The 14,226-nt window shown below is 41.0% G+C and overlaps 1 pseudogene; it reads right to left on the bottom strand.

Moving 5' to 3' along the window:
• Window positions 1–7,276: 7,276 nt before the first annotated feature.
• On the bottom strand, window positions 7,277–7,772 carry LOC121161911 (annotated as a pseudogene).
• Window positions 7,773–14,226: the final 6,454 nt, after the last annotated feature.

Here is a 14,226-nt window from a genome sequence, read left to right as displayed (position 1 = left end):
GGAAGGGTTGTTAGGCGTGTTGCTCTTGTGTGGAGAACTGAAGATGGCAAGGACATGAAAATGACCCAAGGCCAGTGATCCTCCAGCACTGCTAGCACATCCCGTGGGAAGAACAGATTATTCATCAGAGCAGTCTAGACTGAAGGGAAGTGTGCTCTAGTCTGTATTCAGATCAGGGAATCTGTAGAGAAAATTAGGATTGTGAACATGGATACCGGAGGAAATTCCATCACCATTTGCATTCATCTCTGGCTGAAATTTAATGTATTCTTCAAATAATATATAGCAACAGACTTCAGTAATTAGAGCAGAGCTTGTGACTGTGTCATCAACAAATGATATATTGTCTCAAAGTTGTTGTAGGTTTCTCTAAATGTCCTTCATGCAGCTTGCTACCTTGAACGTGTGGGCACTGTTGCCTGAATTATAGGTAATTATTAATAAAGCAAATACTAGCCAAAATGTTTTTGATAATGATCATGCATTCAACACACTGCCTTTGGCTCATGGTAGGGCTGAATGAATGCTAGTGTATGTCATTATCGTCATGATCATTGGGCTAATCTCTGTATTTCACATTAATCTCAACTTCATACTGCTGTCAAGTAGGTAAACTTACATGCTTTGTCACTTCTTTTTACCAGAAGCGTTCATGTGTATATTTTATGAGACAGTGTGTGTGTGTTTGTTTGAGAGAGAGAGAGAGAGAGAGAGGGAGAGAGAGGGAGAGAGAGCAAGCACACATGCAAGAGAGGCAGCTAGCTGGAGATAGAGCTGTGAGTCAAAGCCTCAGTTGAGATCTCCCATGAAAGTGACAGGGAACCCAGCCACTTGAGTCACTGTTACCTCCAAGGGTACACATTAACAAAAAGCTGGAGGTGGCAGTTTGGTCCAGGATTCAGTCACACTTACGTGAGCTGCGGGTATCCCAAGCAGTGTTTTAACTCCTGTGCCAAATGCCCACCCCAGCCTGCCACTTATTTTTGGGTATGATTATGAACTTGAATATTTCGGGGCTTTACGAGAACATTAAGTTGTTTATAAATCCATTTGTCATTTATCTTTCCAGCGTTTACCTGCTGGGCACTCTGATTCAATGTCTGTTCAGGTGTTGATTGTATGATTGAAGTGAAAGTAAAGGGCGGGGTGAGTAAAGAGGAAGAAGCCTTCATCTCTCTCGGTTGCGTCTCTGTCTGCTCCTGGAAATTCAAGTGAAAGACTCATCTTTTTTCTAGCATCCTTCTCTGTGTCTTTAGTTATAGAAGAGCTTAAAAACAGCACTGGGTCTGTTCCCTTTTTCAAAATAGGACTACTCTCAGAGACAAAAAGTCATCCTCAGGTTATTTGAGGATTTATGTCCCATTTAAATAATCTTCCCTGTGTCAGAGGGTACCTGGAGAATGTGGCCAGATGGAAATACATCCCAGAGCATTGAATAGCAGCTCCTCAAAGACATGTTGATGAGTCCCATCACCTCTGTGCCTTTGAATGTGACTCTATTTGGAAAGACAGTCTGCAGATGTAATAAAGTTAAAAATCTTGACATGATCCTGGATTTAGAGTCAGCCTTAAATCTAGGCAATCCTTATAAGTGTTAGAAAAGGAGAAGGCACAGGGACCCAAGGGGAAGCAGGTTTGGGCTTCCAGATTCCAGAATTTTGAGAAAATAATGTTCCCTTTTTTATTAAGTTGATGATAATAGTTAAGAAACTGGTTCATGTTCTCCACTTGGATATAGGGCCAAGTCCATATCAGGGCTCAGCCAATCCAATGCTTTAAGTGACTGATGCACATGATAAAACCCATCTTCACATTTCCCAGTGATCCAGAGGCCAGCTCACATTGGTATTGACCTTCATTTATTTGATTGTAGAGTCAAAGACACCAAAATATTTTATGCTTTCTTCCTCGTGCATTCTGAGGGTTGGAGCAGTAGGCCCAACCAGAGTGAATGCCAATTGGCCCCACCAAAGTGGTCTCTATCAGAGCTGATGCTGTACAAACAGGTTTTCCCTCCTGTGAAGGTTCAGGGAGCTGGCACTGCTAGGGAAAGTTCAGAGGACTGGCACTGCTGAGGAATATGTGTAACTGGAAGAAGTATTCCAAGTAGGAGCAGACAGTGACTGAGTGTGTGTGTGTGTGTGTGTGTGTGTGTGTGTGTGTGTGTGTGTATGTAAGGCGAGCAGAATCGTGTTTTCAGATTTTGATCGGTGCTGTTTTCTGAGTATAGGTGTAGTGTTTAACCATTCTAACATAAAGAAACTAGTGTGTACTATGGGTATCTCAACTGTGCAGGGACAGTGTTTGGAGTGAAAGAATGTTGACAAAGTTGTGAAGCCATCGCCTCTTCTGGGCACGATGGTGGCTGATCACCAGACGGTGGCTCTCTCCCTGTGTGGAGAGGAAGATGGAAGGAGGCCCTTTCTGCCCACTGCCATCCCCAAGGACCTCATCCTTTCTTATTCTGTTCTTTTTTCAGGAATCTCTTACAGGAGGGCATCTTATAGAGCGTATATTTATAGGCTGTGTCTCTGAATGGGGTGGTATCTTTCTTAGGGCCTCTAAAGAAATGACTAGGAATTCCTTGGAAAAGAATCCAAAGTGAGGGACTTAGGAGAATGCAAATATGCTGTAAAGAAAATGACTCAGGTGAAGAGGGAGGGGAGGCATTCTGTATGCTTACACTTCATCCCTGTCATTCCTGCGAACTCATTTCCAGAGCGTGCTGAGCCATTGTGACAAAGAAAAATGCATTGAAAGCTCTCCTGTCACGGCAGTGCCTGTAGGTAACAACTTTGGCTTCCTGCAGAAAGTTCATGGGAAGTCATCATTCCAGCTTAAAGGGAATGGAGTGGTCTGACCAAGGACAGGTGGAGCAGACATGATGGAGCACAGTGGTGAGAGCATCGGCGTGGCATGCGTGGCTAGGAGGACAAATCCTGCAGACACTCCATGGGCTTCCCAGAAATAGGTGGGTGGAGATGCGGGAGAAGACACGGCTGGGTTCTGCTATCATGGAAGCAGAAACAAAGGGTTTTGTTTCTGTAATCTATTACTTTTCTGTGACCTTGATTTTGTCTGCAGGCTGGAATGACCTGAGAAATGCAGTTTATGTAAGTGTTATAAACCTGTCACATTTACTGAAAGCCTGCCTGTGCTGGAGCTCATTGAAAAACTATATGTGCACTTTGAAAAGTCAATGAAAAGAACTTATGAGACTTGTTGTAATTTAGCAAAATTGATCCATAAAAATAATTTGCTTTGCATAGGCGATGGTAAGCCCAAATTACAAAATAAATCTCCGGGGTTAGAACCATGAAAGGCATCTTATCCTTTTTTGTGCTTCTATTATACACTTGCAATTGGGTGGTTAAAAGCTGCACTTGCAGTGACAAACTGGCTTGGATTCTGCCTCTTCTCTATTTCCTGGAAAAGCTCAGCGGTAAGGCTCTGTGGTTTCTAGGTCGGAGCTAGCCTCGGTTCAGGCTCCATGCTAGTTCCCTGAATCAAAGCACTGTTCCAGAGTGCTGCCAGGAAATGTGCATTTTCGGTACCTTCCTGCCTCACCTCAGTCTCTCCCTCCCACCTTAGACCTGTCTGTCAGGGGTCAAGTATTTTGGTGCATTTGAACTTTTGCATTCCAAAGATGCTGGCATCCTGGAGTAGCTGGGACCTTCCAGACTGCCCTTAATTAGGAGGAAGTGTTCCATCATCATCCAGTCCCCAGCACAGAAGAGACAGAGATGCATTAAAAAGAGAAGACAGCAGACCCTATGGAGTTAATGCAATGAGATGGCTAACAATGTGGGATGGGAAGCGTAAGACCATCTGAAAATAGAGATAATTTAACTTGGTCTTTTTCTATTTGTGTTCCTTTTATGACTTTCTATTGCTTAATGGCTTTGACTAAACCTTCTAGTACTGCTTTGAATAAAAACAGTGAAAACAGTGGGGGTAACCAGCTTTGGCTCCAAATCTAAGAAAGAAAACTTTTTCCCCCATTCAATATGGTGTTAATTATGGGTTTATATGATGAAGTCTTTATTAGCCTTTTATATGTGACCTGCTCAAGTTGTTTTTTTAAATCAAGAATAGGTATTTCACTGCATTGCTTGATTTTTTTCTCTGTATTGAAATTATATGATTTGTATTCTTCATTTTCTTAATGTGATATATTACATCTATTGATTTGTTTATGCCATACCATCCCTTCATACTTGGGCTAAATCTCATTTGATCATGATGAATGATGTTTTTGATGTGTTAGATTTAATTTTTGAGTGTTTTATTGAAAATTTTAATATCTGCATTCATCAGGGATATTGATCTGTAGTTTTCTGTATTTATTTTCCTTGTCTGATTTTAGAATTGAGGTAATACTGGCCTTGAGGGATGACTTTGAAGAGTTTCTTTCCTTTCAGTTTCTTGGAACAGTTTAGAAAACTGGTATTATTTCTTAGAGATTTGGTAAGATTGAGCTTTTTTGCTTTTGACCACTCGTGCAATCAGATGATTCATTACTTGTCTATTCAGGCTTTCTATGTACACATGGTCCAATTGTGGTTAGGTATATGTATCCTGAAATTTATCTATTTTTTTCTAGGTTAGCCAATTTGTTGCCATATAGATATAATAGCATTTTGTAATGTGTTTACTGTCTAGCGGTGAGGGACTTGGGGCACAGAGCTGATAATCATACACATGGACTACTGACTGAAGTTTACTGATGGCAAAAGATTTTAAAGACTAGACTTTAAAGACTGAGAGTCCTGCAGGCCTAAAGGGGAAGGGTTTTGAGATAGCCTGTGATTTACATGTTAACAGCAAGGTGGGGAGTCAATCAGTAAACAATGTATTCTTATAGCATGTACTTCTCTGATCCCTTGCCTAAACTCCAGGATTAGGGAGTTTTTGCCTGTGCATTTCATCCTAGCTGCTTCAGGACATTTGCCCTGAGTTCCTGGAGCTTTCTCGTGACAGCTGGGTAGCTTGTAGTGAGGTTCCCCATTGTCCTCGCCCAGTCAGTTGTCTTCCAGTTGTCATCTCTCTCCCCCATTTAATTTATTTGATTGCTCTTCCCTTTTTGTCTTCTTAATTTAGCTAGAGATCTTCCAGTTCATCTTTTCAAAATATAATGTTCATATTATTGCTTTTTAAAAAATGATTTTATTTTACAAAGTCAGTTTTACAGGAGAGATGGAGAGACAGAGAGCGGGTCAGAGATCTTCTATCCACTGGCTCACACTCCAAGTGGTCTCAAGGAGTGCACCTGGGTTGATCCGAAGCTGGGATCAAATTGCTTCTTTCCACATGGATGTAGAGCCTAGGGCCTTGGTCCATTCTCTGTTGTCTTCCCAGACCATAAGCAGGGAACTAGATCAGAAGCAAAGCAACTGGGACTTGAGCTGGTCTGCATATTGGGTTACTGGCGCTGCAGTTAGAGCATTAGCTTGCTGTGCTACCATGCCAGCCCAGATTCCTTCTTTTTCTTTTTTAGTTTATCCCATTTATTTTTCTCTGATCTTTATTTTTTTTAATTCTTCTAACTTTGGGTTGGGTTTATTGCTATTTTCCTGGGTACTTGAGCTGTGTCATTGGGTTGTTTGATGTCTTTCTATTTCCTTGATAGGAACTTATTTCCGTTTATTGCCACTTTTGCTATATCTTTTTTTTTCTTTATCTTTTAAGTTATTTTATATCCTGTTACCATTTATGTTAGTTTTAGCAAAGCTTTATGCTTCCATTTTGGTTTCTTCCACAACACTTTATTTATTCAAGAGTACATTGTTTAGTCTCAATATATTTGAATGATTTCTAGAATTGGTGATACCTGGTTTTATTTCATTGTGGTCAGGAAAAAAAGATTTCGAATGTTTTGAATTGGTAGAGATTTTTGGTCTGATAAGCGGTTATACACGATGTTCTACCTGCTGATGGGAAAGGATGTTGTGAAATAAGTGGTCCCTTTGATCCATGGCATAACTCAATTCTCATTTTTTGATACTTTGTGTGGTCTATAAGTCGAAATGGAATGTTGATATCCCATACTACTCCTGCTGTTGTTTTTAGAGCTTTAAATCTAATGTTTGTGTAAATTTTAATAATGTTTCTTTTATAAAATTGAATGCATTTTGTATCAGGTGCATAAACATTTACACTTGACATATCTTCTTGTTAAATTGATCCCTGGATCATTATGCAGTGACATTCATTATCTTTCTTTACAAGTTTTGTCTTAACACCTATTTTGCTGTAAATTAGGGTAGCTATTCATGGTCACCACTGGTTTCTATTCACATTGGTTTTCTCTTTCTTTCTTTCTTTCTTTCTTTTTTTTAACAGATTTGTTTATTTTTATTGGAAAGCCAGATATTTAGAGGAAAGGAGAAACAGGAAGGTCTTCTGTCAGATGATTCACTCCCCAAGTTGCTGCAGTGGCCGAAACTGAGCAGATCCATAGTCAGGAGCCAGGAACTTCTTCTGGGTCTCCCACGCAGGTGCAGGGTCCCAAGACTTTGGGCTGACTTGGACTGCTTTCTCAGGCCACAAGCAGGGAATTGGATGGGAAGTGGAGCAACCCGGGGCACAAACTGGTGCCCATATGGGATCCTAGTGCATGCAAAGCAAGAACTTTAGCCACTTTAGCTTTGTTTATTCGAAAGATTTATATACAGAGAAAGAGAAAGAGAAAAAGGTAGAGATAAGGAATCGTTCACCCAGTGGTTTACCCACTAGCTGGCAGCAAAAGTGAGGGCAGGACCATGTTGAACCCAGGAACCAGGAGTTTCTTTCAGGTCTTTTACGTGTGTAAGTATTTTTTTTTTCAAATGCTTTATAAAAACAACAACAAAAAAAAATCAAGCACCATTTACTCCTGATATGAACAAGTCCCAGGCCCTCAGTTGCCTGGGAGAATACAGCAGCTGTAGATGAAGGGTAGACTGAAACGCCAGGCCTGGCAACAGGTGCACAGCAAGGCACACTGCAGTGCACACACAGACTGTGGAAGCCAGCCTACACACACTGCAAAGCTGGCCCTACCCTGGACTGCACATTTTGTAGCTGGAAAGGAAGGTACTGTTTATTGACTTCTATACCTCAAATATTATTTTTTCCACTTCTCAAAATATCTTTACAAATTGTCAGGCTTTTAAAATCTGCCAACTTGTTCCCTTAACAGAGTCAGTGTTGAGACACACCATTTCCCAGAGATCAACAATGTGCAAACATTTGACTCAATAATGTCCCAGTATTTTGTCGAGGCCACTTCGGGGCATTAGTTCTGCATCAGAGTAAGTTCAATCAAGACTTCTGACATTCTTTTTTTCCGAACTTTTGATTTGGGTGCATTTGTGTTTTCTTGTTTATAGAAGGTCCTTAATATTTCCACTGCTTCCTCGGCCCGATATCCAGGAAGACACTGAAATGGTTTCCCAGTATTTGGTAAATCAGTGGAAGCAATGTTCCGGACAGAGCCACAACCACCAAACTTCATTCTGACAGCCATAGACAACCAATGGGATTTTCATGAGGCGGAGGGCGGCTGCGCACATGACGTACGGCTCCACCGTGGTGTACAGCATGGTGTGCTTGAATACCTCACCCAGACTGTTGTCATGTTGGCGACACCAGTCCAGGACCTGGTCGATGGCCACCATTTCTGCATGTCGAGTAGGCGTGCAAATAGCCTTCTCCATCCTCCTTTCCGTGTCCTCCGCAGACACGCAGCCTGGGCCGCCTGTCTGGGTCGTGGACGTCGCCTTGGCCTCCATTCCTCTGGGGGAGACTGGCTCAGAGCGCTAGGCCCAGGCGGTGGCGAACACCGCGGGCGTGGGCTGCGTTTTTTCCATCGATTCTCTTTTTCTGTTCATTGATTTTCAGTTTCGTGGTGTCTTTACTGGTGAATTGAATTTCTTTGGGGTAGCAAATTGTTGGGGATTCTTTTAAATTCATTCTTCTGGTGTCTTTCAATGGAGAGAGGTTGTTATTGCTAGAGAATAAATACTTTCTTCTTCTTTTTTTTTTTAAGTCTAAAAATCGAACTTGTGTATGTGTGTGACCAGTTTTTTAGAATGCACCTAATGAAGAGGTGTGTAGATAGAGGGTCTTCTATTTCCATAAGGAAGAGAATCAAAAAACAGGGCACTGAGTCAGGCATCCCTCATCTCAGGTTTCCCATGATAAACAAGGAGAGAACAGGTGTCCTACTTTGGTCTGCTTGGGAAAGAACTAGTGATTTTCCCCCCGGGTTTATAGACTTAACTAGCTGTTACTACGTAACCCAACCTTCTGAGTTCGTGGGCTGTATTATTTTTTACTCATAACGTGACCTTGACCATCTCTAAATTTCTTCTCTAGGAACTTTCTGCCACATGGCATGGGTAAGGTCATCTCTGAATCCAGTTCCAAGAGCAGTGGTTGACTCAGGCCCATAGGAAACATTGTCAGAGGGGTAAAGTCTTCAGGATTTTAAAAGGTCCTTACCTATTTTCTCATTTATAATGGAATAATGCATTTGATACAGCAGCTAATTTGTTGGATGAGAGTTCTGTCATATGGAATTCCAAGGGATCTGGCTACAGGTCTCAAAGTCAAAGCTATCATTTTAGAAATTTGCATTTAAAATTTTCGGAGGTATGAAATGCGTAGTCAAAATAGTCTTAGATCATTGTAAAAGAAATAATGTATTTAGTCACGATGTTTAACCAGAGCCATGGGCTAGATTTTATTAGAATTATAAGGTGTCATTCACATGTTTTAAGGTACATGTTTTAACTTTTTATTACCCAGTTTTCTCCAAGCAATAAAAATTCTATAAAAATAGCAGAGCATATTAGAGACCTTGCACCCTTGCACATGACACTCAAAGTTGCTGTTTCTCAGGTGCTAAGACAAAATTCCTAATTAAAAGTATTAGCACATGACATAGTCCTAGTTCTTTTTTTTTAAAAGGTTTATTTACTTACTTTTACAGAAAGGCATATTTATAGGGAGAAAGAGATGTAGGGAGAAAGGTCTTCTGTTCACTGGTTCACTCTGCAAGTGGCTGCAATGGACAGAGCTGAGCTGAGCCAAAGCCAGGAGCCAGGAACTTCTTCCAGGTGTCCCATATGAGTGCAGGGTTCCAAGGCATTGTGTCATCCTTGGCTGCTTTCCCAGGCCACAAACAGTGAACTAGATGGGAAGTGGAGCAGTCGGCACATGAACTGGCACCCATATGGGATCCTGGAATGTGCAAGGTGAGGATTTAGCCACTGAGCCATCGTGCTGGCCCTGTCCTATTTGCTGTGAAAGTTAAATACATCAAGAAAGAGGGTAGAAAATCAGATCATTGTGTTGTCTGAAGTTCTAAGTTGAAAGAAACAATCACCAATTAAGTGCAAACCATAAAAAGGGGGAAAAAAAACCTCTGTAGTCTGGAATACTTGAAATGTTATGAGCAGAAAACATTATTGCTTTATTAAGACCCAATTTTAATCAACCATCTAAATAATCTCCACCTAATTTCAGCCAATCTGATCCTATGTAGCATTCAACTTCCACCCTCTATAACATATTCCCTCAGTTCCTCTCTTGCCTTGCAGAACTTCAAGCATTTCTTTGTCTGAAAAAAGTTTTTTCTTAACCTTCCTTAGCAAGAATACGTTCTGATGCATACAAGCTTCCTCCAGTTTGCTCTGCTTCCTATGGGTTTGCTCAATTCATACTCTGAAACAATTCCCTAACACCTCACAATTAATAGAAAAATATTTTAAAATAAAGGAACATACAGACTTGTAGCCTGTAGTTTCTTTAAATATAGTTTTTAACCTTTAGAAGAATTAAATGGCAAGCAGGTAACCTTTTTTATCTTTGTTTACAAGATTATACTTTACCAAAATGTTATAAACCCTACAAGTCTCAGGGAAAATTTAAGACAGAAGACAAAACATTTGTGTATAGAACCAACGGTGTTTTACATAAAAGACAAAGCTTCATGAATCTAATTACATGTATTTGCAGAGGAAAATCAGAACTGTGGCTGACGAAAGACTTAAAATAGCTATGGTCACAATGACAGCAACTCAGCAATTTGCAGCATTTTAGGAAACACAGCTGGATTTCATAAACTGTTTTGTATTCCCAGGACTCAAAACCTGCGGAGGGAGGTGAGGCAGTGGCAATCAGCTCTATGAATTTAACAAGGTGTTTATTTGTCTCCAACTGTAGAACAGAGGGATCTTAATAAGTAACACAGAGACAATTCCATCTTTTAGCAAGTGAGAAAATAGGACCTCTGGGTAAGAGGGGTCAGGAGATGTGTCCTTGCAAAAAGGCAAGAGGGAGTTAGAAAACATGGGCCTGCAAGATAAACCATGCTAAGAGCAGTTCTTTTTAACATGGGGGCAAAAGAGGGAGGGGACATGATGTACTTGACTTCCTTCAATGGAGAAGCAATACGTGAAGATCTTAGGACTGCCTGAAACAGGGTGTTGGGCCTCAGCTGATAAACAGAGACAACATCAGCCCCCAAGAAGGAAGAGGTTAATGAACTGAAACAGCACGTACGTACGTTACCAGCCAAGTATACAGGGCCGAGAGGGCCTGGGTAGTGAGTTCGAAAGAGTGAGTTTTGAAAGAGTGGTGTTGGGCTGTTCTGAGATGTTCCTGGAGTGGACAGATGTGTGGGTTCACAGTGTGCCTTTGGGGTGTGATTGTTGTCTTTAGACTGGTTTTTACAATCCTATGCATTATACACCTGCCTTGTTTTACTATAGAAGTCTCCTTGCTGTAAGTACCCTGGGTGGAATTCAACTGCTGAATGTGTGACTGTGCGCATGCAGTGAAAACAGACTGTGGCTGAATCCTGCAAAACAGAGCAGGGAAAGGCCAAGGCAGCCAATTTAAAAGAAAGAAAGTGTGAGGACCTTTGTCTGTGTAAAATATTCCTAAAGGGGCTTAATGTGGAGAGTGATTCCACAGTTTGTCTATGGAGCGTGAATGCTATCTTCAAGGTGCTTACTACAAGCATCTTTTCCATTCCACACCTGGCTTATTCTATCATAGAGGTTTTTTTTTTTTTTTTTTTTTTTTTTTTTTTTTTTTTGCATTGAGCATTCCTGGTGGCATTTAACTGTTCAACCTATGCATGGTTAGTTAAGGCAAAAAGAGGCCATGGCTTCCACTGAACAAGAGAGTCAAGGCAAAAGAAAGGATCAAAGCAGGCTAGATGTCAAGTCCACGAGTGAGATGGCTCAGGACTTACCACACTCTCAATGGTTACTGAATGGTTTCCAAAAAAGTTGTGACTGGACCAGAGGCTCTTGTGCCTATATGACAGGAATTTCAGCTATGAGATGGAGATTGACAGTGAGTCAGTGAAGCAATTCAGCAGAAAAAAACCAAGCACCCAATTGGCATTTAGACTGGAGTTTGTAACAGGTGCTGGACCCACGTCATTTGTCTGACCCCTTCTTTGGGATAGTGCTGGGTAGAGGATTTTCTGAATGTGGAATTGCTGAAATTCCTCCAGGGAACTCCTCCAACACAAATAATATTGGATGAAGCAGTTCTCTTGGTGTTGAGGTGAGTTCCCCTGAGAAGTCTCTAGAAGAGGGCTTAGACCCACCCAGAAGATTATGCATAGGCAGGATTTTTGATGCATAAATGTTGAGCTGCTTCCCTGGCATTTTTGTGCATTTTTAATCTACTTCAACTGTGCATGTATCTCATTTTATTTTCTTCAGCCTGTCTTTACCCATAGTCTAAAGTCTGCCTGCCTACCTGAAAAGGATTAACATTGTAAGCCAAATTAATACTCAGGAAACACAAACTAAAATAAGAGTTTTGAATGTGTAGCCTTTAAATAGAACTATGCATTTCAGTGGCCAGGCATTCCAGGAGTTATGTGGAGGAGTGGCCCCAGTGCCCTGGTCACTCTCAGGCCAGTGGGATGAGCTCCATGCTTCACAACAGTCCACATAGAAAACACGTCTATGCAGCCTCCAGCTACGAAGTGACTCCGCATAGCTGCTTGTCCACCTCAAAGTCCACGTGGCTCAAAGCCAGAGAAGACAAACCCTCAGATCCTAGGTGTCCCCTGAGAATGGCTGAGAAGAGACCATTGGCTTTAGAGGGAAGATGGAGGAGTACTCATGTGGCGTGTTGTGTGCTGAGCTAACTCGCAGATCTGGCTGTACAGCAGAGACCCATCACACCCGCTCCCCAGAAAGGAGGCTTTCCCAAATGATGCTGTCCTCCTTTTGTGGCTCTAATTTGGTAAGGAACACACATAATACTATGATGAACCACAGAGAAAGCATGACACACAGTCCCTGAATTCAGCAGTTCCTCCTACTTGACATTTGTTGTTGCTGTTAAATTAGAATGACAACTGGTGTCAGGATTTATTTATTTATTTTGGGGGAGTGAAAGTTTTCTTTTTCTTTTTTTTTAGAGAAGAGGAAGTAGATGCAGTTTCTCGAATTGGGCGAAACATTTTGTCCCTTTATACGGAAAGGAGAGAGATGAGAGGGAGGTGCTAGGTATACTCAGGAAAAAGGGATTGATTTAGACCAGGAGCAGCAGGATGATGCGGAGGAAGTAGTTGTGGCCTGGGTGAATGTCTAGTTCTAGAATGCCATGAAAAGTTGCTAATTTATGCTCTGATTTCTGACCTGATCTCACATGAACACCAGTACTCAACATGCAATTAAAATGAATGAGGTTTGGCCACTGGCAGCATAGTTCTGTATTTGTTTTTCTGCAGAAAATGTTGAAGATAATTAAATACACACACTAAATTTAAAGGAAGTAGAGACAGTAATATTTAGACATTTTATCAGTTCCAGTTGATCTTTCTTTCTACCTTATATGCTTTTATTATTTTTTTTAAAAGGCTTACTTATTTTTATTGCAAAAGCAGATATATATAGAGAGGAGAGACAAGAAGATCTTCCATCCAATGATTCACTCCCCAAGTGGCCACAGTGGCCAGAGCTGAGCCAATCCGAAGTCAAGAGCAAGGAGCTTTTTCTTGCTCTCCAACAAGGGTGCAGGGTCCCAAAGATTTGGGCTATTCTGGACTGCAGGGAGCTGGATGGGTAGTGGGGCCACCGGGATTAGAACTGGTGCCTATATGGGATCCCAGCGTATTCAAGGTGAGGACTTTAGCCGCTAGGCTACCATGATGGGCCCTGCTTTTATTATTTTAAGGACTTCCAATACTATATTGAAGAGTAGTGGTGACAGTGGACGTCCATGTCTAGTTCCAGATTTTAGTTGAAAGCTTCCAATCTTTCTCCAGTTAGAATGATGTTGGCATTGGGTTTTTTCGTAAACTGCTTTGATTGTATTGTAGAATGTTCCTTCTAAGCCTGTTTTGTTTGTGGTTTTCAGCATGAAGTGGTGTTGGATTTTATCAGATGCCTTCTCTATTGAGATGATCATATGGTTTTATCAGATGCCTTCTATTGAGATGATCATATGGTTTTAATTTTTCAGTTTGCCGATATGATGTATCACATTTATTGATTTGTGAATGTTGAACCATTCCTGCATGCTTGGAATGAATCCAACCTGGTGTGTATGAATCCTGTTGGATCCTATTGGCCAGTATTTTTGTTGAGGATCTTTGTATCTGTGTTCATCAAGGATATTGGTCTGTAGTTCTCTTTTTCTGTTGTTTATCTTGCTTTGGTATTAAGGTGATACTGTGACTTTTTTCAATGAAATATGATTTTGTGCAAGGATAGAGATAATGGAATCTTTCTCGAGTATAACAAATGTACACATTGCTGTAGGCTCGCTATATTGGTGATCATACATTTTATGATATAAACACACTGACATCCCCACAATACTATTATTCATGGTAAAGTAGAAATTACATTAAGGCAAATTTCTCCCAAGAATGACTAGACCATGGATTACTAAAAAACTCCAACTTCCTACAGCAGCCTCTGTCTTGGTATTGTGTCCAAATTCTGCCTTGCATTGCAAAGAAGTTTCCTTGTGTGCAGAAGTGTGGCATGGATAACTCTATGAAAAATAGCCAACATCTCTTTTTACTTAATCTACTTTGCATGTTTCATGTAAGCACAAATAGCAAGTCTAATTATTTTTATTAGCTCCAAGTCATGGTCCCTTCTAGTCTTTGTTTCGACATAAAACAAATCTCTCCCTTCCAAGCTGTCATCTCTCTGTTTTTTTTTTTGTTGTTGTTGTAAGTGGATTTGATTCCTGGCT

Source organism: Ochotona curzoniae, unplaced genomic scaffold (genome assembly GCF_017591425.1).
Source record: "Ochotona curzoniae isolate NIBS_2020 unplaced genomic scaffold, NIBS_Ocur_1.0 contig_4926, whole genome shotgun sequence".
Classification (NCBI taxonomy): Eukaryota; Metazoa; Chordata; class Mammalia; order Lagomorpha; family Ochotonidae; genus Ochotona; species Ochotona curzoniae.
This window is presented reverse-complemented; position numbering and strand designations above follow the sequence as displayed.